Genomic DNA, 27,974 nt, shown 5'->3' with positions numbered 1-27,974 from the left:
CATTTCCAAACTGGAGGCTGTGTTTTATCCGGGACGTCGTCTGACTAGCACAGGAATTGTGAAAAGACGTGGACATCAGCACTTTTTCGGCACATTGAGACAGACGTGCGGAGGAATTCCGCGCGTCGCGGCGGTGCCGCATGGCACACAGCAACACCGTGATGAAGCCTCACGGGACATGTTCTGGCATGTCCAGGCACATCCACAATTTCTCGGACAGCTGTCTGAACGCCATCTCAAAGCCGTCCTGTGAGACCAAAACGGAGGTGGTTTTGTCTCGCTCCAGCAGCAAATCCATCGTGACGCGCGAAGTCTCCGCTCGGCTTTCCATGACAAAATCTCTTGTTAAAAGTGAAATCTGCTGGAAAATGGTTGATGTCTAGCTCTTGTGATAACCAGAGAAATGGCACACAATGGTCACGGATCCAGACAGCCATCCATTTAGAAATGAAATGGTCGTTCAGCCTGTCGATGGCGGCTTCAGAGCGCGGAGCACCCCACAGCTGCTGGGGGCCGTCCTTAAAGCGACAGTAACACTCCTTATTCTCTACCAAGCCCGTAACATTTTCACCGAAAGCCAGATAAATTTTTCTAATGGTTTCCAGCTGCCAGTCTCTAACAGTTTCTGAAAAAATTCTGATGGAAAAAAAGCCCAAATCATTCCGCCATTTCCTGACAATGAAAATCCGACGAGGGGGCTGGACCACTCCTCACTCAAAGCCTGCTCACAGGCGAATGAAGCAACCGGCAGGCGTGGAAAAACTCATGCATGCGCACGAGGGTTCAAGCTTGTCTGACGCAATCACACGTGATTCAAATCCATATGGTTTTTGAAAAAAATAATAAGGTCGGATACTTTTCTAATAGACCTCGTAAGTGAAACAATTGCTTTAGAAAATGAGTTACTGTTTCACAATCATTGAAACGCCAAATGAAACAAATGCTTTAGAAAATTAGTTTGACACAATAAACCAAAGAACACGGAAAATAACAATTAAAACACGGAGAATGAAGCCTGAAACAGTATAATGCAGAGATTAGAACTAAACGCAAAGCCTTGACGCACAACAATTACTCCGAAATGTACACTTACCTCCAGTTGACTTCATTGTATTTTGCGTTCTCTGTGGGTGTGAATTAATAAAAGTGTGCCCTCTTTGGTGATGGTGAGTCAGCTGCTTGGTGACACACGGTCAAGTGATAACTCCGCCCAGTGATGACAACACTGAGTGGATGGTGGGAACCATCACAAAATACACAAGCTGTTAATGCAGAAGTGTCTGACTTGGGAAGTTACAAGATTTGTCAGGAGACGTTCCTAATGTTCATCTTCCAACTCTGAATCAGAGTAATCACAGAAAGTGTGTCACGACCTTAAGTCTGCCTTGACCAAAGAGAAATATTGAAGTCATATTTAAATGGTATAAAAACCTTTAAAGCAGCTAGAACAGGAAGAGAAAAGAAGATGATGAAAGGAATGAAGACCGATATGTGTCTTTCAGATTTGAGAAGAATTAGTGAGCAGGAACTGATCATGATGCCCTTTAAGTAATGATCTCCTCATCTTTAAATATAATCATGATGCAACACTGCAAGAATCTGATTTTGAAAGTCAAAGCGCATCCAGCTAGAAGAATTAGAAGTGGTGCAGCTTGCATGTTTAAAAAGGGCTTTGCAGAGCTTCCCCAGTGCGCGCACACACACACACACACTCCTATACATAATGCCCGTCCTTGGTGTACAGCTATTTCTCACAACACCAGAACAGAACAGCACAGCAGAGAGGAGGCGTGCGGGGGGGGGGGGGGGGGGGTGGGCTGAGGTTGGCCAGTGAAAGACAAATGACAAATGGTGGGAAGAAATGAGTGAGTATAGAAGCGATACATGAGATGGAAAAGGTGGGATGGGGCAAAAAACCGGGGAAGTCTGAGGTGAAAATCTGATGGGAAATAAAGGGCATTATGAAAGAAGGAAAGGAGGAAAGGAGAAGGATTGGAAAAAGAAAAGTGGTGGAGAAGGTGAAAGGAAAAGGGAGGATGGGAAGGTGGGCAAAGAGGCGAGTTAATGGAGGCGGATGATGGAGATGTATAATGCAACAAGGAGAGGTCAGAAAGAGTCACAGAGACGAAAAACAGCGAAGTCAGAGGGAAGGATTATTTTTTTTCCATTATCAATCTTTTAAAGTTAACAGTTTCATGAATCTGCTTGTAATCGCAGTTCAGGGATATGGATATTACACCAGGTAAGGACGAGACAACTGATTTGCTCAGATGGTGTAAGCACACCAAAGGGCTGGGGAAAAACATTTGACATCTTTGCGCTGTACTTGGTGGTGTGGAAAATACGGAGGTCTATTAGAAAAAGTATCCAACCTTATTATTTTTTTCAAAAACCATATGGATTTGAATCACGTGTGATTACATCAGACATGCTTGAACCCTCGTGGGCATGCGAGAGTTTTTTCACGCCTGATGGTTACGTCATTCGCCTGTGTGCAGTCTTTGAGTGAGGAGTGGCCCACCCTCTCGTCGATTTTTTCATTGTTTAGGAATGGCTCAGAGACTGCTGCTTTGTTTGATCAAAATTTTTTCAAAACTGTAAGGCAAACTGAGTGGACACCATTCGATAAATTCAGCTGGTTTTCGGTAAAAATTTTAACGGCTGATGAGAGATTTTGGTCTGGTAGTGTCGCTTTAAGGACGGCCCACAGTGCCTGACGGCGAACTGCGCTTCGAGGCGGCAGCGTCTCGCCGTTTCAAGTTGAAAACTTCCACATTTCAGGCTCTGTTGACCCAGGAAGTCGTCAGAGAACAGAGAACTTTCAGAAGAAGTCGGCATGAGGAGTTTATTCGGACATTCCATTGTTAACGGACATTTTGTAATGAAAGAACGTGCAGGCAGAGTCGCATGTCGGGCCGGACCCGACCACGGGGGGTCGCGACAGGAAAAACACCTCCATTGGAAACCTTAACGGGCAAGTTGGAACATGCCCAAGCTGTTAAACAATTTCTCAGTTACTTACTTGTTGAAAGCCATCAAAAGCCGCCTGAATTTTACAAATGGTTTTCAACACGGAGGTGTTTTTCCTGTCGCGGCGCACACAGATTCGCCGAGTTGTCACGGAAACGACTCGGCGAATTTGTGCACACGTCTTTCATTACAAAATGTCCTTAAACAGTGGAATGTCTGCATAAAGTCCTCATGCCGGCCTCTTCTGAATCTTCTCTGTTCTCTCACGACGTCCTGGGTGAATTAAGCCTTAAATTAGGATATTTTCAGGTCGAAACAGGCCGACGATGGTGCCTGGAAGCGCTGCGCGACGTCCCGCTCTGTGGGAAGTCCTTACACCGACAGAAACACCCCATAATCTCTCATCAGCCGTTAAACTTTTCACCGAAAATCAGCTTAATTTCTCGAATAGTGTCCACTCGGATATTCCTCACAGGTCCAGAAAAAATTTTGATAAAGCAACACGCGCCGTCTCGAGCAGCGTGTGAAACAAAGGAATTCAGCCGAGAGGGCGGGACCACATCTCACTCAAGGCCTGCCCACAGGGAAATGACGTCATCGACACGCGTGAAAAAACTCACGCATGCGCACGAGGGTTCAAGCATGATTGGTGTAATCGCATGTCATTCAAATCCATATAGTTTTTTTAAAAAATAAAAAGGTAGAATACTTTTCTGATAGACCTCGTAAAAGCCCCATAATTGGTTCATCTCAGTGGACCCCATTGGACAACGTGAAGAACAAGAAGTACCAGATAAATACATAGGAATAGAATTTTTTTCCTTTCTCTTCTTCTTCTTCATGGCCCATTGAGACAATAATGCTTCTTTCTTGAATTCTTTCCATTTAAACAAGCCGCGTACGTGCTAATACACGTGCAAACCCTACAATGACTGCAACCTTGAAATATGAAATTCGCAATTTACTATGGATGCATAATCCTTAACTGTCCAGCATAGGGATGGGTATTGATAAGATTTTATCGAATAAATGACATTATCGATTCTGCTTATTGATCCGATTCCTTATCGATTCCCTTATCGATACCTCTTGTGAATTTTGTACTAAAAGTAGGCTTTACAGGTTTTCTATGTATTTCATTGAGTCTTAAAGTAAATAAATATGAAATTGGTCACTGTATCCTTGATCTCTGGACATAATAAAAATAAACAAAACAATGTTTCGCTTTGAAGTTATTAATTCTGACTGGATCATTCTAACTTGACTTGGCAGAGAGCCGCGCAGCGTTTGGAGCTGTGTGAACAGAACGGAGAACGATTCTCATTTCTTTCTCGCAACAAGACAGGAGTCCCAGTTAGTAACTTTAATCCGCACAAAAGTGACTCACGATTGACATATTCAGGGATGAAAGTGGTGAAAAACAAAAAAAGCTGAAACCCAAAATTGCCCCCCAACACCACCCGCACAAAAATGTTTCAATTCTAGAAGCTCTGAAATGCAATCTGGGACTATTCCAGACAATAAACTGGAGTGAGTGCAGCATCCATTTAGGTGAGAAAAAAAAACAACTTTCCTTATTCAGATTCATTCCAGTAGTATTCTGCTCTTACTAGGATGCAGCAGTTTTCTAGTTTGGCAGATAGTTCTGGAGGAAATCACTGAAGAAATTAACACATTGAAAATATGGTTTGACCGAAACAAACTGTCATTAAACTTAAATAAGACCGGGATGAAATGGAGGTGTGAGAGTCACTAGGTGTTCACAGGAAACATTTATTTATTTCTGTATGTATGTATGTATGTATTTATTTATTTATTTATTTATGTTCATTGTTAGTGGCTTTTATATTTTCTGTTGTGTTTCTATTCAGGTTCTTTTTGTCTCTTTCTCTAAAATTGTATATAATAATCATTAGATTATTAATATATAAACAAAAATAAATTTAAGAAATATTACAATTTGAAAACAAATGCACCCGAATGTGATGACAGCTGCAACAGCTTAAGGCTAACTTTTAACTTTGAAAATGCCATAGACATGCTAACACGTTAGCATCGCTCCCGTTTTTAAGTTATAAAATACATCTATCAACTGTTTCAGAAGACCATAACAGGTCGGTTTAACAGAGAAAAGGTAAATAATACTCACAGACGTATGCTCTTTAGGGTTTTAGCGAGGGAAAATTAAGCGAAAGAAAGAAAGAATAAATGAAACAATAGATCGAAGCATTGCTTCAATCTGCGAACCACTGCTTCAATTGGTTCAAGGTTCAAAGCAAAGCCGCGCTGCAGAAAAGTTCATTACGGACCCGCTGCAGGGTTTGTAATCAATGTAGAGAAATTATCATTTTCCTGACAAACACCCCCCAAAATAACGGCCACTCTGAAGGACCGATAACAGAATCGTTAAGCACAAAGCTTATTGATGTCAGTGGATCGAATTATTTCTTAATGATACCCGAAAGGAACAGGTTCTCGATACCCATCCCTAGTCCAGCAGGTGCCACTGTTCACCCGGTGACAGCACATCACACAATGTCTTCTTTTTATGTGGACTTTGGAACAATGTTCAAACACAGGTGTTTCAAAGTATTCAAAGTCTGTCCAATGTATTAGAGTATCAAAGCAGTGTTTCCAGTTCACCATCACTAATTTGCAGTACTGCTGACAGATTTCGGCACCATCCCCAGCCACTCATTATATTTATTATTTCATTCCATTTTTCAAAAAGTTTCAGCATCATCCACAGCTATATGTTCTATTATTTAATTCTGCTTTTACTTTCCCCTTCTTTTGTATACGTACAGTGCCCTCCAAAAGTATTGGAACACTTGGTATTCACACATTTTAATTTGATCAAATACAAAGAATACAAAAAATAAAAATTTCAAAAATTTTCTTCCTTAACTCAAACTGAAAGCAAATCTACAACTTGATATAAATTAATTAAAATATAAAGCCAAGATGATGGGTTGCATAGTAATGGGTCCCTTTGGTATAATACCTGTAAATAATCAGTTTTATTGGCCAATTTTCTTCTGACAAGTCAGGGGATGGATACATGAACATTTCCAAGTCACTGAATATGTCTTGGCCCTTTTTTACATCAGTTATGAAGAAAGCCAAACAGTATGGCACTCTATGGTAAATCTGTGTGGAGTAGACAGTTCTCAAAACTGAGTGACTGTGCAAGAAGGAGAAGAGTGAGGAAAGCCACCAAGACACCCAGACAACCAGAAGAAGTTGCAGGCTTCTGTGGCTGTGACTGGAGAAATTGTGCATAGTGCATGTTTTGCATTTTGTATCCCTAGTTATACATCTTCATCATGAAGTGGCATAGAGGAGGATTTTCTTAAAAAGAAGACCTGAAAGTTCAGCTAAAAGGGTACGTCTGAGATGCAAGCCTAGATTTGACATTTTGGTGAAAGAAAATCCGCCAAGGACGTAATAAAATCATCAGAATATATTTATTTGTCTGTCTGTCTGTTCACAGGATTATGTCAAAACTACTGCACAGATTTTGGAGGTAATCCGGATCTGGAATCCAGATATTCTGGATCAAGATTTCACTTTATATAGGCTTCGAAGGATTACGTCAAAACTAGTTCAGGGATTCTCACCAAATTTGCACCACAGATAGATATTAGGCCATGAAATGTATTTTATTTTTATTTTTGTATTTGAAATGGCATCAACAAATTAAAATGTGTGAAATACCAAGTGTTCCAATACTTGTGGAGGGCACTGTCCATGTAGTGAGAGTCATGTTTCTCTGTGCAGTTGCTAGCCTAGCTCGGCTCATTAGCTGATGCTACCGTGATGGTTGAAACGGTTCTACTGCAGTGGGGAAATTCTACGGTAACGGAATTACAATCTGAGCTACAGTAATCTGTCGTGGTTAGATGCCATATGTCCAGATTTTGCTGCTGTTGTAATTACGGAATTACAATCTGAGCTACAGTAATCTGTCGTGGTTAGATGCCATATGTCCAGATTTTGCTGCTGTTGTAATTACGGAATTACAATCTGAGCTACAGTAATCTGTCGTGGTTAGATGCCATATGTCCAGATTTTGCTGCTGTTGTAATTCCGTTACCATAGAATTGCCCAGTGTTCTTTTTTTTCTGGTTTACTGCAGTCCATCATTAGGGGTCTCCAATTGGTTCAAAATGCTGCTGCCAAGGTTTTGACAGGAAGCAAAAAGTTTGACCACATTACACCCATTTTGGTGTCTCTTCGATTGCTACCTGTCTGTGTAAGGTCAGATTCTAATGTTCTGTTACTGACCTATAAAATTATTCATGGACTACACACACCTCCCTACTTAGATGAACTAATTACACCCTATATACCAGCCTGGGCTCTGTGTTATCGGGGTGCAGGACTACTTTGTGCCCCTAGGGTGAATAAAAAGTCTGCGGGCCACAGAGCTTTCTCTTATCATGCACCTGTTTTGTGGAATGATCTCACTATGGAGATAAAATGGTCAAATTCTGTAGAGACTTTCAATTCCAGACTTAAGGCACATTTATTCTCCCTCTCATATGGTTAGCATACTGGGATAGTATGGTATTATGCCTCTTATCCCTTTAACTCATCTTATTAGCAATGGAACAGATCTCTGCCTAAATTCTGGGTCTGTTAGTGAAGCTTAGCGCTAGCGGCCAGTGATCACCTTCATATTCTCTTTACTTCCCCTTTGATTTGTTGCTGGTGTACCATACATTAAGTGCAGATTTTCTAACCAACTGATTCTGCTCTTTTTCTCTCTGTCCAAGGTACTGATGACATCTCACAAGGTTGACAGCTGCACACCACAGGGTACTGGACTGACCACGAGGTGCCATGGCTGAAGCTGATGCAGTACACTGTAGTCTGCTTTTGGAATGTACTCTACCAAGGGAATAGGCCCACTTATGGCATCAGGAATGGAGGCTGGCCCTGCATCCCAGGGTGCTGGATGTCACCCTGCCTGCAGCACAATTGCTTGCATGGTCATCTCAGTAATGGACTTTGTTTATGATGTTACTCTGGTTTTCTGTGTCCTGTTTCTTCAGCTTTGGAAAAACCTTGTAACTGTTAGAATGGCATAAGCAGTGGGTCACCCCTCTGAGTCTGGTCTGCATGAGGTTTCTTCCTCAACATCATCAGAGGGAGTTTTTCCTTACCACTGTCACCTGTGTGCTTGCTCTTAGGGTTGGTAAGGTTAGACCTTACCCATGTGAAGCGCATAAGGCAGCATTGTTGTGATTTAGCTCTATATAAACTGAATAAATTAAAACTGAATTGAACAGGCATGTCAATGAGATATTACACATTCTCCTATTCAACATGACGTCACATCACATTCAGTTCCGCATGGCTCGGCTTTGGTATGTTATTTCTACAAAATACTACAACAGTACATACAAAACTTTGACTTTGTTCAGATCTGCTTTGCTCAAAAAAGTTTTCTACAAAATCAATTTATGTGTATAGAAAACGTTATTTTCTTTGCTTGAAATGCCCCCTTCTTTACTCAGAATTTTCTTTTCGTTGCTTAAAATGTCTATTTGTTCTAGAATTGGAGGCAAAAACAAAGTCTATGAATCCAAAAACCTTTGAATCATTCTCTCAGGTCTTTAATTTATAGCTTTTTTTAAAACACAGATTTGTTCCTCATTGACAAATGAAAATAATGTTAATTTGCCTTTGTTTCCAGCTGTTGCAGGAAGTGCTACACATGCAAATTCACAGAGCCTGAAATTGATGTTCATGTGACTCTTCCCTGAAGGGATTTTTCTTTTTCTTTTTTTTTTTTTTGCCTTTTATGATTGTCATCTCATCCTACAATAAACAGGGATGTTCCCAGGGGACTCCAATGTCTCACTTTCAAAATGCATGCTCCTCCACATGTGTGTGTTGTGTGTATGATCGGCCATGATGAAACTCAGGCCTACAGTTGTCTGTGCTCTATGAGAGGTTGCGTGTTGTGTGGGTGCATGTCTATCACTTAATCTATCAGAAGATTTATTGGCAAAGCTATTTCTGTACAACAAACGGGGCTTTCTTGTGATCCTGATTTGACATGACAGCTTATCAATCATGAGACATACAACAGAGGCACTTCTACAGTTGTTGACAAAGTCTTTTAAAATCTCACAATTCCTTTTCTTTAATGTAAAATATCCTTCCATTCTTTGTTCAAATTTAGTGACGTTCTTGCAGAGTGCAGAAGTCGCAGCTGGTTAGCTTATTTGCATCAGTTCCTTCATTAATTGCATTAATCGCTTTAGGGCACAAGCCCATATCATTTTTTTTAATTGGTTCAAATGACAACAGAGCATATACGGCCACAGAGAGAAAATGTGCTGCACCTATTGTCTTTTTTTTGAGAGCGCTATACTTTATGTGACCATTCTGAGCGCTTCAAATGAATGGTCTCTAATCTTTACAGGAAGGTGCCAATATCGTTGCTGCAGCTCCTTTGCAGAGAACCAATCAGAGAGGATAAGACTTGCCACCCTGACAATGAAGAAAATGCAAGAGAAGTGCTATTTTTGGCAGTCTTCATCTACTACTGTATGACATGTTGCACAAACACTATCACAGTAGAGACAGAAAAGCTCATCTATGGGAGCAGATAGGACAGACTCTAAATGTTGCTGGCGATTGTTGTGCATTCATCATGGTATGTATTGTAAAGTTGTTTGCTGCATATTGTCATAGAAGCAAAGCCAATGTGCAGCACTTTTTGTTTCCAATGATAACGCTGGGGTGAAGCACTCCCCATCACCCTGCCAGCATTTTTTTTTCTTGAAAAAAAACACTATGTGAACATGAGCCCTTGTTCATCTGTGTTGCATCTGACTCAAAACATCCAATCCATGAATACAAAGCACTCTATATTTATATTAAGTACGGGTGTCAAGTGTTGCAGTGGAAGCCATGGAAATGGCCTCTACCTCCTACAATGTTCTCCTTAATTCAAGATTTTGTATGGATATTTAAAACATAGGCCATTCTGTGTCAGGCTAATGATTTGTACTTGCGGTCTGAGCAGAATTCTTTGTTCTCAGTGACCTTTAAAATAAAAATAAATCCTCAAAATGCAGAATGATTTCCAACAAAACTACCTGCATAACCATTTACTATAACATAGGTTGCGTTAAACATTTAAAAAGTACCAGATGTGTGCAGATAATGTGAAATGTGGCTGCTTGAATCTTGACTTGAACATTGAAATTTTGAACACGTTACCCAGTGCTGGCTGCTCTCCACTGGCTATATGTTCATCTGAGGGCTGATCTTGTTATTAACTATCAAGAAATGGTTGCACACCAAGTTACATGGCCGAGTTGGTTCAACATTATGTGCTGGAATCTAGCCTGTGATCTCAGGGGGTCAGCCTGCTGTACGCGCAAAAGGTTTGGAAGACAACAGCAGGTGAGAGAACTTTTTCATGTTATGTTCCATCACCATGGAACAGACTACTGAATGACATTAGGCAGATATGTTAATGTGAGGTATATACCAGACACAAGATTTTTGCTTTGTCGCGTCTGTCTAAAACCTTTAATATCGATGTTTTACATGATTGTTAAAGTTACACCTTATCCATATGAAGGACCTTGAGGCAGCTCTGTTGTGATTTGGTGCTACATAAATAGACTGAACTGAATAGAATTTTACATTACTCCACTTAATTGCTGTTTTTTACTTATCCTGACTGAAGCAGTGAATATTTGTGTTTAAACAGCCTCAGAAATCAGTGCATTACCTCTAACTTGCCAAATCAGTTGAAACAAGCGAATTAATGACATACTTTATCTTTATTAGTGCCCATTTTTGTTTGTTAGTTTATTTGCTTGAACCAGATTAATGTTTATGTATATAGAAATTTTGAATATATAGCAAATTTAAATATATCATTTAATACTTTAACACATTTATATTTATTTAATAAATATCAGCCTTTGCATTCTTTTCCTGCAAGTGTGCAGTTACACTCAGAAATCAGACAAAAAGGAGAAACACCAGATTAAAGTCTGATAGTGAACAGCAGGTTTGTGGCCAGGAGCCGTCTGCAGCAGGGAATCTAAGTGATCGATGTTGCTGGCAGCTGACCTCACTTGAATGTACGAGTGTGTGGAAATGAATGTGTGTTTAAATTGTGTGTATGTGTGGATCAACCTTGACGCTGTGAGTCTGTGACCTGAGCGCTGAAGTAATCGGGGCCAGAGGGTCTGCTTTGTCCGATAGTTGATCAGCCGCAATGTGGACGTGAGCTCTACCTCCATCACGCTCGCTGATGTTTCTATGGCAACCGCCGCCACCATCAAACTGACCTTCCCCTGTGCGCGCACACACACACACACACACACACACACACACACACACGACAGCGTACAAATAAGCAACACAACACAACTAAAGGGACAAGGACACACTTAAAATGGCACAAAGACACAAATTTGTATGGATGTGCATACAATAGCTTTTCAACGAGCACCAGTGCATGTATACATTTTCTATACACCACAGAAGACTTTATTTGGAACTATTCACTGAATCCCAGGCCCCACCCCAGGAGAAAAGGACTAGGTACTGCGAATGGTCCCATGCAGCCATAAGTCAAAATACATATATATATATATATATATATATATATATATATATATATATATATATATATTTAATCTCAAGCAGACAGAATGTGAAATAGACATAAAAACTAAAACACAAAAAACAATGCATACTATCGATTAAAAAACGAAAAAAGCAAACAAAAGAAGAATGCTTGAGAAGGAGCAGGAAAAAAACAAAATGCTTATCGAGTCCTTCCCCTTCTTCTCTTTTAAATGTTCAAAAAGACACCCCCCTCACCCACCATCAACATTAAATATTAACATTAAAAATTTACTTATTATTAACTCATTAAATATTTATGAGATTTACAGTTTTCTATAATAAAACATGTACTTTCAGTAATAACTATAAATGCAAAATATGAATTATAATATAACAAATAAAGCAACTTCCCAAACACATATACCTACATATAGATACACAACTTACAGCACCTAAACACATATACAGCCTCAATTTTATACAGTACCTTACTTACATATATACACATATTGTATTGTACTATATAATTAGTTCTAAGTCTAAATAGGCATACCAGTGCTATTTAAGCCCCTTCCTCCCGGTACCTATCAAAAATAATCTGATTGTATTTGTATTTAAACTGGGTGATGTTTGGACATTGTGTTAGTTCACCATTCAGTCCATTTCAAAGTATAACTCCACTGCTTGATGTAGTAAATCTTTTCATTGTGGTCCGAATACTGCAGGTCTTAAAATTCAGTGTTCTCCTCAAACTACATCCAGCGTCTCTGTTGTGAAACATTGCTAGCAAGTTCATAGGTAATAAATTATTACTGACTTTATACATAAACAGTGTTTGCAATTCAACAATGTAAAAATAATGCCTTAGTATGATCCCGAAACTCAACATTGTGTACAATTCAAATGGTTCTTTTTCCAGTATAAAGCGTGAATGTAGAGAGCTCTTATATGAGACGTCCGAACAGTAGGTTAGATAAGGCAAAATCAGTGAACAATACATAATATGAAGTGACTTCCATTAACTATAATGATACATTATACAACTATAGACTTTTGATGAGGTGTACCCGTGATTATGCAGACTTGGTCAGGATGGGGTTCACTGACCAGGTCCACATAATCACGGGTACACCGAAATCAAAAGTCTATAACTGCTTTATTATATGGTAAACAAGAAAATTGTAAGCTTGTCAAACATACTAAAACTGAAAAATCAATCTCAAGTTTCAACTCTTTATTATTACTGTCATACTGCACCAACTGACATCCCATCGATCGAATGGAGATGCCTGTTAAATCCGTGATGAAGAGTCATCAGGCTTGTTTTCTTATAAAGTTCGCCGTTCGCCTGTCTAGCTTCCGCATAAAATTGACCGAGTACTCCGTCAAGCATCCGTCTGTCATAAGTTTCAAAGTTGGGCGCATGTCCCTTTTCAGGTACGTACTTGCGAAACAGGTTGGCTGCTGACTCTGTATTTCTGCCGGTGTTCGCATCTTTTTCGTGTAAAATTCGTTTTAAGTCAGTGTCACTAACAGACATAAACCTGTCTTCTGCCATCTTGTCAACAAACTGACAGCCAAAGTAGGCATTGTATCGCGTTATCTGATTGGTCGTTATCCATAGAAGGCGTCACTCGATTAGCTAGCACTAGACTGCACGTGAGGTGTACTCGTTTTGCACGCGCAGTCTACTTGGCTCCACCAGTGGTCAACTCAGCATGTGGCACAGCTCAGAAAGTGGCAAATGGGCCAATCAGAAGTTGGCAAAATCCCATACCATATAATGAACAAATTTATATCTGTATTCATCATCATCTAAATACAACAATGACAAAAAAAAAAAGCAAAACATATGGAAATTCACAGGAATCTACAGTTGTATGCAAAGGTTTGGGGACCCCTGATAATTTTCGTGATTTTCCTTTATAAATCATTGGTTGTCTGGATCAGAAATTTCAGTTAAATATATCATATAGCAGACAAACACACTGATATTTGAGAAGTGAAATAAAGTTTCTAGTATTTACAGAAAGTGTGCTATAATTATTTAAACAAAATTGGGCAGGTGCATAAATTTTGGTACTCTTGTCATTTTATTGATTTGAATACATTTAGCACTAATTATTGGAACACAAAATTGGTTTGGTGAGCTCACTGATCCTTGACCTCCTTACACAGGTGAATCTAACAATGAGAAAGGGTATTTAACATGGCCATTTGCAAACGTTTCCCCTCTTTGCATCTCTTCTAATGAGTGGCAACATGGGAGCCTCTAAACTCGCAAATGACCTGAAAACAAAGACTATTCAACATCATGGTTTAGGGCAGGGGTAGGCAACCTGTTCCAGAAAGAGCCATGAGGGTGCAGGTTTTCTTTGCAGCAGCTGACTCCACCAGGTGATTTTACTGATTAATATCACTTTGAGCAGATGGAATCAGTTAATCAGTGAAATCACCTGGTGGAGTCAGTGGCTGCAAAGAAAACCTGCACCCTCATGGCTCTTTCTGGAACAGGTTGCCTTCCCCTGGTTTAGGGGAAGGATACAAAAAGCTATCTCAGAGATTTTAGCTGTCAGTTTCCACTGTGAGTAACATGGTGAGGAAATAGAAGACCGCAGGCACAGTACTAGTTAAGGCCCGTAGTGGGAGGCCAAGAAAAATCTCAGATAAGCTGAAGCAAAGGATGGTGAGAACAAAGACCTACAACATGATCTTGCTGCAGATAGTGTCTCTGTGCATCGTTCAACTATACAGCGCACTTTGCACAAGGAGATGCTGTAATGCAGAGGAAGCCTTTTCTGCACACGCACCACAAACAGAGTCTCTTGACATATGCTAAAGCACATTTGGACAAGCCAGCTTCATTTTGGAATAAGGTGCTGTGGACTGATGAAACTAAAATTGAGATATTTGGACATAACGAGGGGCACTATGCATCACTAAAAAGAACACAGCATTCCAAGAAAAACACTTACTACCTACAGTAAAATTTGGAGGTGGTTCTATTATGCTGTGTGGCTGTGTGGCCAGTGCAGGTACTGGGAATCTTGTTAAAGTTGAGGGTCACATGGATTCCACTCAATATCAGCAGATTCTTGAGAACAATGTTCATGAATGAGTAACAAAGTTGAAGTTGCGCCGGGGCTGGATCTTTCAACAACAACCCTAAACACTGCTCAAAATCTACTAAGGCATTCATGCAGAGGAACAAGTTCTGGAATGGCCATCTCAGTCCCCAGACCTGAATATTACTGAAAATCTGTGGTGTGATTTTAAGCGGCTGCCCATGCTCGGAAACCAACAAACCTGAGATGTTTTGTAAAGAAGAATGGTCCAAAATACCTTCAACCAGAATCCAGACTCTCATTGGAACCTATAGGAAGTACTTAGAGGCTGTTATTTCTACAAAAGGAGGATCTACTAAATATTGACGGGGGGGGGGGGGGGGGTCTGAAGGGGTGCCCAAATTTTGTTTGGTATGCTTATCTATTTTGTGTCAAGGATGAAAGTTCCAACAGCAAAAAGTTAATAGGACTAATATTTTTTGAGAAATTAGTGATTTTAGTTTAACCAGTAAACAATAGACATTGTGCTGCAATGCACCTTGGGAGTTCAGGGTTTTGGGGTTTTAAATGTTATTGTTTTTCATGTTAGTTTAACAGTGCTGTTACTGTTATTGATTTATTGTGTTTTTGTAGTTCAATTGGAATAGTCTGTTTAGTTAAGTGTCATGTTGCTGGTACCATTAGTGAAATGTGTGTTGCATTTGATGTCTTCTGCCACTGTCTCTGTTTGTGCTAAAAATAGAAGCACCTGCTTGCAGCAGAATGCGGAAAAGACAAAAAGCTCTCCGTGCCTGCATGTGTGCATGCGTGCGTGAGTGTGTACATCTTCAATCATGGACAAACTGAGGAGAGCTAACATTCACAGTTTAGTATGCTTATGTATTTTGGGTCAAAGATGAACGCTGTGAAAACAGAACGCTGATAGGACTAATATTTTTTGAGAAACTATCGGTATTAACTAACGTTGCTAATTACATTCTGGACAAGCACGCCATTCCAGCAGGAGGTGGTAAATCATTTTTATATTAAAACCATGAGTGTGTCCATGCCTGATTTCATTTAGTAAGTTCAATGTAAGTGCATAATATAAGTGTAAATACATTAAAAATACATGGATGACACAAGAAAATGAAAACACTTATTTCCATTGTGGTCCATTTAAAAATCAAATGACAAAATAGAAGTAAAAAATAAAATAATAATAATAATAGTGTGTATGTGATAGCAAGAACTAAACAATTTCTAAACACATTAAGACAGTAAATTAATATGAAAAATATTATGTAAATAACAGGGAAAAAGGGGTTGCATTCCTCTAAAAACAGTTGAGGTCTAAAGTTCAAAAACGTTCTGGACTCACACAACATTCTAACTCATTATAGAAACTTTGCACAATTTATCACAACCTTTAAAAAATGTCAGCTACCTATTTTATAAACACTACCCAATCTAGAGGCTGTGGAACCCCATGGGCAATATGCTAGTATGCATTTAATATCACGTTTAACTTTTCTTATAGTATCATATGAAGTATGTCATAGGAATACACTGCAAAATGACAGATTTAGTAAACACAAATTCTCCAACTGGTTTCTGTGTTATTTGTACTTTGATAAAACAGTACCCCCATTTACACCTCAACCCTATTTCAGGCAGATAAACAGGAGTGTTAAACATTTTGTTCCTAACAATGAGCCCTGTGGAACACCACATGTGAACTTCAGTGGACATAATTATTGTTGTTTTGCAGATCTGGCAGATAAATGTCTATTTCCCAATGACATATTTGACTGCGATGCTCACAACAGGGAACTCTTTGAAGGTCAAGAGTCTGAGTCTCTGATTGCCCTTGTTTGATTAATACAGGCTATTGCCTTAAACATAATGAACCCCAGAATCTAATATTTTACCATTTATCTCACCCGTTTGAATGTTCACACGTTGCATGGTGAATGTCAAACGCTCATTACAATTTATTGCAAAATCCCATTTTGTGATTTCCTGCACAATTATCCATCATGTCTGGGGAATGAGGTGTTCTTTCACATAACTCATAAATCTCAGCCAGAACGGCTGTCGAGATACTACTCCACTCATCCCTTTTCACACTCGCTCCGTCATCGATGTGGTGACAGACCCAAGTAAACGAACACCTGTGAGGCTGCTGGGCTTGATGGCATCATCCTCTGAACATGCTGATAACCGTCGTTAAGACTGCACTTCATAAAGTGTCTGCTGAGTGCATATCTGCAGGCAGCCAGGAGGGACTTGCTCACTGATTGAAGAAGCAGTCCATCATTTGGGGGAATATGATTGTTCGCTGTCTTACCCAGAGTAAGAAGAGAAGATCAATATCAATTTAATCTCTGTGTTTACTTCAGACGAGGGACGTGTTTAGCCTCACTAAGCACAACAAGTGGAAATAAATTAGAAAAAAAAAAAGCCAATTACTGAGGTTGAAACAACATTCCATTTAACAGGCGCATGCAGGACATTCAGGCACATGTCGAAAGGGCATTCTGGGAAATGGAGTTACACAAGAGATTTTATGATGTGTGGACGCACTGATTGCCACAGACTGATGACAGGAACATAAATCTGATTTCAGATTTCGAAAAGGCAATGCCTCATTTGGTATGTTAAGTATATATCATATGTCATGGTAACCACTGGTGGCCATAGTTCAACTGAACAGCTTGCAGCTAATTAGTGAAGCTAACTTCCGCTTTAGCAGATTTAGCTAACTTTCAAAGCCATTCGCGGACCAGTTAGCTTTCACGAAATATAATTCTGCTAACGGTGAGTCTGTTCACATTTTTTGAATCTTGTAAGGTTTAATGGTGAAATACATGCAAACCCTAAAATCACACTTTCTACATGAGCTTATACACTAACAGCATAAGCAAAACTGATATATCATGCAAAGACAACAAGCATCACCTTGAGGAGATGGAGGAGAATGAGGTCAAGCCAGAGTAAATGCATTAATAAAATTATTAAAATGATTTTCCATGTGTATTTATTATTCATTGAATACTGCCTGTACAGTGAATAAACTGTGGAATGGAAACTACTATTTCATTTCATTTGTTCATTTAACTACTTAGGTACATCTTGACTGTTGTCTGAACGTAGCATGCTAAACCTTTTTGGGAACCTCCATGGTTATGTTTCAACATATAGCTCTTTAAGTCTGGCAAGTCAAAGCGAAATTCATTTAATAAATGTTAGCGGTTAGCAGTAGCTTCAGGGAAACACGAGTGGTTATGGCAGCTAACGTTTGGGCTAGCAGTGCGCACTACTGGTGGTAACTTAGCAAGACTAAGATGCAGCAGGGTTGGGGTCATTGCAGAGACAGATTACAGACAGGAGATGAATTATAAAACCACCTTGGCACTTGCACAAATTTGATGCACGCACTGCCACACAATTTATCATGCTGATGCATCCCGCTTCATCTTGCTTGACACCATGTTTTGTCCCACTTGACACCACGCTGTATAAACTAATCATTTCGTAGCCGATGACACATTTGCTCTCAGAACTTGGCTGATGAAACCATTCTCTCATCGTTCCCAGAATCACAGAGGAATTATCTGCAGCTGCAGGTTGTCTCGTGTGCATCGTGCGGCAGAGAACAGATTTGGAATCTTGTCTCAAAGGTAATTATCAATTGTTTATTATACGAGGTCTCTTAGATAATAAACCGACCCTTTTATTTTTTTTTTTAACTATATGGATTTGAATGACGTGCGATTACACCAATCATGCTTGAACCCTCGTGCGCACGCGTGAGTTTTTTCACGCGTGTCGGTGACGTCATTTCCCTGTGGGCAGGCCTTGAGTGAGATGTGGTCCCGCCCTCTCGGCTGAATTCCTTTGTTTCACACGCTGCTCGAGAAGGCGCGCGTTGCTTTATCAAACTTTTTTCTGGACCTGTGAGGAATATCCGAGTGGACACTATTCGAGAAATTAAGCTGGTTTTCTGTGAAAAGTTTAACGGCTGATGAGAGATTATGGGGTGTTTCTGTCGGTGTAAGGACTTCCCACGGAGCGGGACGTCCTGCAGCGCTTTCAGGCGCTGTCGTCGGCCTGTTTCGAGCTGATAACATCCTAATTTAAGGCTTAATTCACCCAGGACATCGTGAGAGAACAGAGAAGATTCAGAAGAGGCCGGCATGAGGAATTTATGCGGACATTCCACTGTTTAAGGACATTTTTTTAATGAAAGACGTGCGCGCAAATTCGCCGAGTCGTTTCCGTGACGACTCGGCAAATCTGTGTGCGCCGCGACAGGAAAAACACCTCCGTGTTGAAAACCATTTGTAGAATTCAGGCGGCTTTTAATGGCTTTCAACAAGTGAGTAACTGAGAAATTGTTTAACAGCTTGGGCATGTTCCAACTTGCCCGTTAAGATTTCCAACGGAGGTGTTTTTCCTGCCGCGACCCCCCGCGGTCGGGTCCAGCCCGACATGCGACTCTGCCCGCACGTTCTTTCATTACAAAATGACCGTTAACAATGGAATGTCCGAATAAACTCCTCATGCCGACTTCTTCTGAAAGTTCTCTGTTCTCTGACGACTTACTGCGTCAACAGAGCCTGAAATGTGGAAGTTTTCAACTTGAAACGGCGAGACGCTGCCGCCTCGAAGCGCAGATCGCCGTCAGGCGCCGTGGGCCGTCCTTAAAGCGACACTACCAGACCAAAATCTCTCATCAGCCGTTAAAATTTTTACCGAAAACCAGCTGAATTTATTGAATGGTGTCCACTCAGTTGTGCCTTACAGTTTTGAAAAAATTTTTATCAAACAAAGCAACAGTCTCTGAGCCATTCCTAAACAATGAAAAAAATCGACGAGCGGGTGGACGACTCCTCACTCAAAGACTGCCCACAGGCGAATGACGTAACCGACAGGCGTGAAAAAACTCTTGCATGCCCACGAGGGTTCAAGCATGTCTGATGTAATCACACGTGATTCAAATCCATATGGTTTTTGAAAAAATAATAAGGTCGGATACTTTTCTAATAGACCTCGTACGTAGATGTAACATTGTGTCATAATCTAATTTCAGGTTCACATGCCCTGCACACAATGACACGCATTGACATGCAGTGTTTTTGAATAGGTTGTGCAATGTTCACAACTAGTTCACATAAGTGGCACAAAATTTATGCGTGCCAGAAATTTTGAACATTTCAAAATTTTCTTTGTGCACTGGCACACAGCTGTTTGTTATGTGTTTACTCATTGGCACACAAGATTGTGTGCCAATGCGGGGATCAAAGTCATAGTGTCGAGGTGCCTTACGAAGTTGTTGTTGTTGTCCTTTCGGCTGCTCCCATTTTTTTGTTCAGGGTCCCCACAGCAGATGCAGTGAGATCTGCATTTGTATATGGCACAGGTTTTACACCGGATACCCTCCCTGACACAGCCCCAGTTTTGCCTGGAGAAACACACAGACCCTGATGTTCTGAAGAAGTCTCCCATCCACGTATTAATCAGGCCCCACACTGCTTAGCTTCTGAGATCTGACAGGATCAGAGTAGATTGTCTGCATAGATGAATTACAAGAGGAGTACAGGGAAAATAAGGCATAAAGTAGAAACCCTGGGCTTGATGCAAACCCTGAGCAAGGTATTTAATCCGTTGTTGCTCCGTTCTTGTGCAGCTGGGCGCCATGCAAGGCAGCACGCTGATACCTGTGCGTGTGAATGTGAGGCATTATTGTAAAATGCTTTGAGCATCTGTATCAGATGGAAATGAGAGACCGAAATGCAGTCCATTTACCACTTATCCATGTGTTGATTTTTAGATCAATAACTTTCCAGGGTGCCTGCTCATTTGCGCTGCATCCTACCAAAGCCTACAGAGTCTATTACTCATGGACTATTTGTCAGCTGGTTAATAAGCACAACACTTTAGGGGAAAAGAGGGTCGATAACAGCCTCTACAAGACAGCTATCTGTCTGCACATATGGATAAAGGCTCTCAAATTAAAACCTCAGGATTAAACATCTCTGCTCATAGAAATCTGACGGTGGTTGGTTTGGAGACGCCTTTGAACATCAAAGACTTGTTGTGTGGGCCGCTGAAGAGGAGGTACTGCTGGCCCACCACCACCAGAGGGCGTCCTGCCTGGAGTGCGGGCTCCAGGCACCAGAGGGCGCTGCCGCCTCACAGGAGCAGCCGGGGTGACAGCTGTCGCTTATCACCGACGACAGCTGTCATCAATCATCAGATCTACAATGGTATATCAGCAAGACGGCATCTCCACCTCATTGCCGAGATATCGTTCTACCTGAAAGGTAATATCCTCAGCCTGACAGCTCGATAGAAAGCCTTTTTTTGTGATTTTGTGAGTGATAGCAGACTTTTTCTCCAACGAGAGGTGGAGGTAGCTTCCCTGCCGTGCAGATTGCTGGGTGCAGACGCACCCACGTTTAACTGTGTTTTTGTTGCTCGCCAGCAGTACCAGGTCCGACACGTGGAGGCAGTGGCCACCTGGGAGTTCGGGACTTGGCGGCTCCAGTATTCCCGGGGTCTGGTGGCGGAGGAAATTGTGTGGTTCCGGTTCTGCTTTGGACAGGCGTCTCCTATCCTCGAGCCTGCCCACACAACACCTTGTAATTTGACCTTCGATCTATTGTGTGATCTGTTGTGTTTGTTGTGCACGTTCACAACAGTAAAGTGTTGTTATTTGACCTATTCCATTGTCCGTTCATTTGCGCCCCCTGTTGTGGGTCCGTGTACTTACACTTTCCCAACAGGATATCTCGGCCAGCGTCATGGATCCCGAGGGGCGTCAACCGGCTGTTGAACGGCCAATGGAAGAACAGGGCGCACAGGCGTCCGCAGGAGGGGTGATCGGTGAGTTGCAGCGGATCCTCACCGCTTTCATGACTCGGTTGGATTTGATGACCGAGCAGAACGTCCAACTGAACCGCAGGGAGGAGGCTCTCACCGCGCAGGTGGAAGCGCGCCCTCCGGGCGCCGCTGCGGCTCTCCCTCCCGTCGACCCTGTGCATAACAGTGACGTTCCACTGGTCGTTCAACGACCCCTCCCACCTTCCCCGGAAGCATACATAAGCCCCCCAGAGCCGTACGGAGGCTGTGTGGAGACGTGCGCGGATTTCCTTATGCAGTGTTCGCTCGTCTTCGCACAGCGTCCCGTCATGTACGCGACTGATGCTAGCAAAGTAGCTTATGTGATAAATCTGCTTCGTGGTGAGGCACGCGCTTGGGCTACAGCGCTCTGGGAGCAAAATTCACGGCTCCTTCTGACATATGATGGGTTTGTGAGGGAGTTCAGAACAGTGTTTGATCACCCAAATAGAGGAGAGACCGCTTCAGCTGTGCTGGTGTCAATGAGACAGGGGCACCGGAGCGCAGCTGCCTATGCAGTCGACTTCCGCATCGCGGCTGCGAGGTCAGGCTGGAATAGCACTGCCCTCCGCGCCGCCTTTGTAAACGGACTGTCACTGGTTCTAAAGGAGCACCTGGTGGCTAAGGATGAACCGCGGGATTTAGATGGGCTTATCGATCTCGTCATACGATTAGACAATCGGTTGGAGGAACGCCGTCGGGAACGAGACGAAGGGCGTGGCCGGGCACGCGCCGTCCCTCTCCCTTCCGGTTCCGATCGCGTTCCGCCCTCCCCACGCTCCACGGCCCCTGCGCCTCGTGTGGTTACAGCTCCCCCTGCTGACGAAGCTATGGACATGAGCAGGGCCACATTTAGAGCACCAAGTAGACAGAGGAGGCTGGACCGCGGGGCGTGTTTTGTTTGTGGCTCGATAGAGCATCAATTGAGAGACTGCCCCGAGCGGTTAAACACCAACGCCCGCCCTTAGAGACTGGGCTAGGGGTGGGCCGAGACATTCACGTGGGACACACCCACATTGCTACACAACTCCCAGTTACAATCCTGTATGAGGATTTAACCCTGAAGGCCCCAGCACTGGTGGACACGGGCTCTGAAGGGAATCTGTTAGACAGCAGATGGGCCAGGGAGATAGGGCTCCCTCTGGTGGCTCTTACCTCGCCTGTGCAGGTACGAGCACTAGATGGCTCCCTCCTCCCTCCAATCACGCATAGGACACCACCTGTAACTCTGGTGGTGTCAGGGAATCACCGGGAGGAGATCGAGTTTTTTGTGACTCCAACTACCTCCCGTGTGATCTTGGGGTTTCCCTGGATGTTGAAACACAATCCCCGGATCGACTGGCCGTCCGGGGTAGTGGTTCAGTGGAGCGAGACCTGCCATCGGGTATGTTTAGGTTCCTCGGTACCCCCCGGTTCCCAGGCTAAGGAGGAGGTCAGAGTCCCACCCAATCTAGGGACGGTGCCGGTGGAGTACCACGACCTGGTTGACGTATTCAGCAAGGATCTGGCGCTCACCCTTCCCCCCCACCGTCCGTACGATTGTGCCATTGATTTGGTTCCAGGCAGTGAGTTCCCGTTCAGCAGGCTGTACAACCTCTCACGGCCTGAGCGCGAATCAATGGAGACCTACATCCGGGACTCTTTAGCCGCCGGGTTGATCCGGAATTCCACCTCCCCGATGGGTGCAGGTTTCTTTTTTGTGGGTAAAAAAGACGGCGGACTTCGTCCATGCATTGATTACAGGGGACTGAACGAAATCACGGTTCGTAATCGATACCCGTTGCCCCTGTTGGATTCGGTGTTCACGCCCCTGCATGGAGCCCGAATATTCACCAAGCTAGATCTTAGAAATGCGTATCACCTGGTTCGGATCCGGAAGGGAGACGAGTGGAAGACGGCATTTAACACCCCTTTAGGCCACTTTGAGTACCTGGTCATGCCGTTCGGTCTTACAAACGCCCCTGCGACGTTCCAAGCTTTGGTTAATGATGTCTTGCGGGATTTCCTGCACCGATTCATCTTCGTATATCTAGATGATATACTCATCTTTTCTCCGGATCCTGAGACCCATGTCCGACATGTACGTCAGGTCCTGCAGCGGTTGTTGGAGAACCGGCTGTTTGTGAAGGGCGAGAAGTGTGAGTTCCACCGCACATCTTTGTCCTTCCTGGGGTTTATCATCTCCTCCAACTCCGTCGCTCCTGATCCGGCCAAGGTTGCGGCGGTGAGAGACTGGCCCCAACCCACAAGCCGTAGGAAGCTGCAACAGTTCCTCGGCTTTGCTAATTTCTACAGGAGGTTCATTAAGGGCTACAGTCAGGTAGTTAGCCCCCTGACCGCCCTGACCTCACCAAAATTCCCCTTCACCTGGTCGGATCGTTGCGATGCCGCATTCAAGGAGTTGAAACGGCGCTTCTCGTCTGCACCAGTTCTGGTGCAGCCCGATCCTAGCCGCCAGTTAGTGGTTGAAGTGGACGCCTCGGACTCAGGGATAGGAGCTGTGCTGTCCCAGAGCGGGAAGACCGATAAGGTCCTTCACCCGTGTGCCTACTTTTCCCGCAGGTTGACCCCGGCCGAACGGAACTATGACGTCGGCAATCGAGAACTCCTTGCGGTGAAAGAGGCTCTTGAGGAGTGGAGACATCTGTTGGAGGGAACGTCCGTGCCATTTACGGTTTTCACTGACCACCGGAACCTGGAGTATATCAGGACCACCAAGCGGCTGAATCCCAGGCAAGCCCGCTGGTCACTGTTCTTCGGCCGTTTTGACTTCCGGATCACCTACCATCCCGGGACCAAAAACCAGAGATCGGATGCCTTGTCCCGGGTACATGAAGATGAAGTCAAAGCGGAGTTGTCGGATCCACCGGAACCCATCATCCCGGAGTCCACTATCGTGGCCACCCTCACCTGGGACGTAGAGAGAACCATCCGGGAGGCCCTGGCACGAAGCCCGGACCCCGGGACTGGGCCGAAGAATAGACTCTACGTCCCACCAGAAGCTAGGGCTGCAGTCCTGGACTTCTGTCACGGTTCTAAGCTCTCCTGTCATCCCGGGGTGCGAAGAACCGTGGCAGTTGTCCGGCAGCGCTTCTGGTGGGCGTCCCTAGAGGCCGACGTCCGGGATTATATCCAGGCCTGTACCATCTGCGCCAGGGGCAAGGCCGACCATCGCAAGGCCTCGGGATTGCTACAGCCGCTGCCCGTGCCTCATCGCCCCTGGTCCCACATCGCCCTGGATTTTGTCACGGGCCTCCCGCCGTCCCAGGGCAACACCACCATTCTCACGATAGTGGACCGATTCTCCAAGGCGGCCCACTTCGTGGCCCTCCCGAAGCTCCCAACAGCCCAGGAGACAGCGGACCTCCTGGTCCACCACGTCGTCCGGCTGCATGGGATTCCAACAGACATTGTCTCCGATCGTGGTCCCCAGTTCTCCTCGCATGTCTGGAGGAGCTTCTGCCGGGAACTGGGGGCCACGGTAAGTCTCTCATCCGGGTATCATCCCCAAACCAACGGGCAAGCAGAACGGGCCAATCAAGAAATGGAGCAGACCCTGCGTTGCGTGACAGCCGCGCACCCGGCGGCCTGGAGTACCCATCTGGCCTGGATCGAGTACGCCCACAACAGCCAAGTGTCATCCGCCACCGGCCTCTCCCCTTTTGAGGTGTGTCTGGGGTATCAGCCCCCGTTGTTCCCGGTGGTTGAGGGAGAGGTCGGTGTGCCCTCGGTCCAGGCCCACCTGCGGAAGTGCCGTCGGGTGTGGCGTGCCGCCCGTTCTGCTTTGCTGAGGGCCCGGATGAGGACAAAGGCCCATGCAGACCGGCGGCGGACCCCGGCTCCTACGTATCGTCCTGGGCAGGAAGTGTGGTTGTCAACCAAGGACATTCCACTGCAAGTGGCCTCTCCAAAACTACAAGAACGGTACATAGGTCCATTTAAAATTCTCAAGGTCATCAGTCCCGCCGCAGTGAGGCTTCAGCTTCCAGCCTCACTGCGGATCCATCCCGTGTTCCACGTGTCCAGGATTAAACCACATCACACCTCACCCCTCTGCACTCCGGGTCCGACACCACCTCCTGCCCGGATCATCGATGGCGAGCCGGCTTGGACAGTGCGCCGGCTTTTGGATGTCCGACGGATGGGCCGGGGCTTCCAGTATCTGGTGGACTGGGAGGGGTACGGCCCCGAAGAACGCTCCTGGGTGAAGAAGAGCTTCATCCTGGACCCGGCCCTCCTGGCCGACTTCTACCGCCGCCACCCGGACAAGCCCGGTCGGGCGCCAGGAGGCGCCCGTTGAGGGGGGGGGTCCTGTTGTGTGGGCCGCTGAAGAGGAGGTACTGCTGGCCCACCACCACCAGAGGGCGTCCTGCCTGGAGTGCGGGCTCCAGGCACCAGAGGGCGCTGCCGCCTCACAGATCATCAGATCTACAATGGTATATCAGCAAGACGGCATCTCCACCTCATTGCCGAGATATTGTTCTACCTGAAAGGTAATATCCTCAGCCTGACAGCTCGATAGAAAGCCTTTTTTTGTGATTTTGTGAGTGATAACAGACTTTTTCTCCAACGAGAGGTGGAGGTAGCTTCCCTGCCGTGCAGATTGCTGGGTGCAGACGCACCCACGTTTAACTGTGTTTTTGTTCCTCGCCAGCAGTACCAGGTCCGACACGCGGAGGCAGTGGCCACCTGGGAGTTCGGGACTTGGCGGCTCCAGTATTCCTGGGGTCTGGTGGCGGAGGAAATCGTGTGGTTCCGGTTCTGCTTTGGACAGGCGTCTCCTATCCTCGAGCCTGCCCACACGACACCTTGTAATTTGACCTTCGATCTATTGTGTGATCTGTTGTGTTTGTTGTGCACGTTCGCAACAGTAAAGTGTTGTTATTTGACCTATTCCATTGTCCGTTCATTTGCGCCCCCTGTTGTGGGTCCGTGTACTTACACTTTCCCAACAAGACTTGGACAATTTGTGATGTATAATAAATGAATATCATAAAATATGAACCGATCCCTTTTGAATGCTCAGTCATGCAAAGCAGGGATTGTTTACACATGTAAAAAAAATGGCATACACCAGATTCTGCTGTAGTTTTCTCATTTAGGTAGCGTGCATAATGCATGCTAATGCATTGCGGTAAATGACCGAAAAGGAAATGTCGAGATAAGCTACAGTTTGGATTTAATGAAACAAAGAGGCATCAGTGTTGCCCTACAAGTATTTAAAAAAGGAGACAGGACATAAGATACAGTGAAGTACAGAAGTATTTTTACCTCCTTACACCACTGTGCTTCATGCACCTTTTGTCTGTTGCATCTCCATTTATGCTTCCAGGTAGAGTGGCACAGAGAATGATTTTCTTGAGGAGATGTGAAATTTCAGATGCAGTTTGCCAAAAGGCACAGGGGAAACTCAAACCAAGATAGTATGCCACTACACCAGCTGTATAACTGTTGATGCTACAGATAAAAGTTGTACAATGCATGGTTTCTACAATCAGGGCCACAGAACCCTATAACTTTTTCCGTATTGTTTTGGGTGTCTTGGTGGCTTCCCTCAGTGGTCTCCTTCTTGCACGTTCACTCTGTTTTACAACTGCCTACTCCAGAGAGATTTACCATACAATACCATACTGTTTGTATTTCTTAGTGATTGATGGAAATGAACTCCAAGAGATATTCAGTAACTTAAAAATGTTCATGTATCCATCCCCTGACCTGTCTAAAGAAAACTGACTATAAAATTGCTGACTTAAATTAACAATAATCCTTATATTTAGTTTGTCCATTTAGTGATTGGCCTCTGAAAATGGAGCCAATATGGATAAAAATGGCTGTAATTCCAAAATGTTAATACAATATTTTTGTTAAACCCCTTTAAGTCTGCATTACAATAAGTCATGTCTCCATTAAGTCTGATGTTGCCTAGCAACATCAGACTTTACACACACGGACAGAAATTGACAGATTTAACTCATCTGCACACGACGCATGTCTCCCTCCCTCCATCCCTATTACCCCCCCCCCCCCCCCTTCACACATTCATTCACATTCACTCACATGTAGGGTCTGTCTAAAGTCACCAATTCACCTAACCTGCAGGTCTTTGGAAGTGGGAGGAAGGTGGAGCACCGACAGGGAACCCACGCAAACATGGAAAGAACATGCAAAAAAAAAGGTTTTCATCTTAAACAAATGTAGTGAATTATTAAACTACAAATTACAAACTCTATTTTTAAATTTAAAAACTTTGAGTCCTCACAAGGAACACTGCTATAGAGTGCTTGTGCAACCAACCACCTAAGACATTGGGATTATTGTCCTTTGTCATTTGGACATAACAATATCATATTGGCAAAACTTTGTAAACTGGTATTTATTGTAAACCCATATTAGCATATAGGAAAAGGTTGACCAACAAATGAAATCAGCACCTAGTCATGCACA

General features: G+C 43.8%; 1 long non-coding RNA gene across 1 annotated transcript in view; it reads right to left on the bottom strand.

Annotated features, from left to right (window-relative positions):
• Positions 1–27,974, bottom strand: part of LOC117524410 — a 129,403-nt gene that overhangs the window by 33,769 nt on the left and 67,660 nt on the right. The window contains exon 2 of the long non-coding RNA XR_004564763.1: positions 11,165–11,303. This is a non-coding gene — a long non-coding RNA (uncharacterized LOC117524410). The remainder of the gene's footprint in view (positions 1–11,164; positions 11,304–27,974) is intronic.

This window comes from Thalassophryne amazonica, chromosome 14 (assembly GCF_902500255.1).
Source record: "Thalassophryne amazonica chromosome 14, fThaAma1.1, whole genome shotgun sequence".
In the NCBI taxonomy this organism is placed as follows: domain Eukaryota; kingdom Metazoa; phylum Chordata; class Actinopteri; order Batrachoidiformes; family Batrachoididae; genus Thalassophryne; species Thalassophryne amazonica.
Note: the sequence above shows the minus strand (reverse complement) of the source record. Positions and strands in the feature narration are given on the sequence as shown.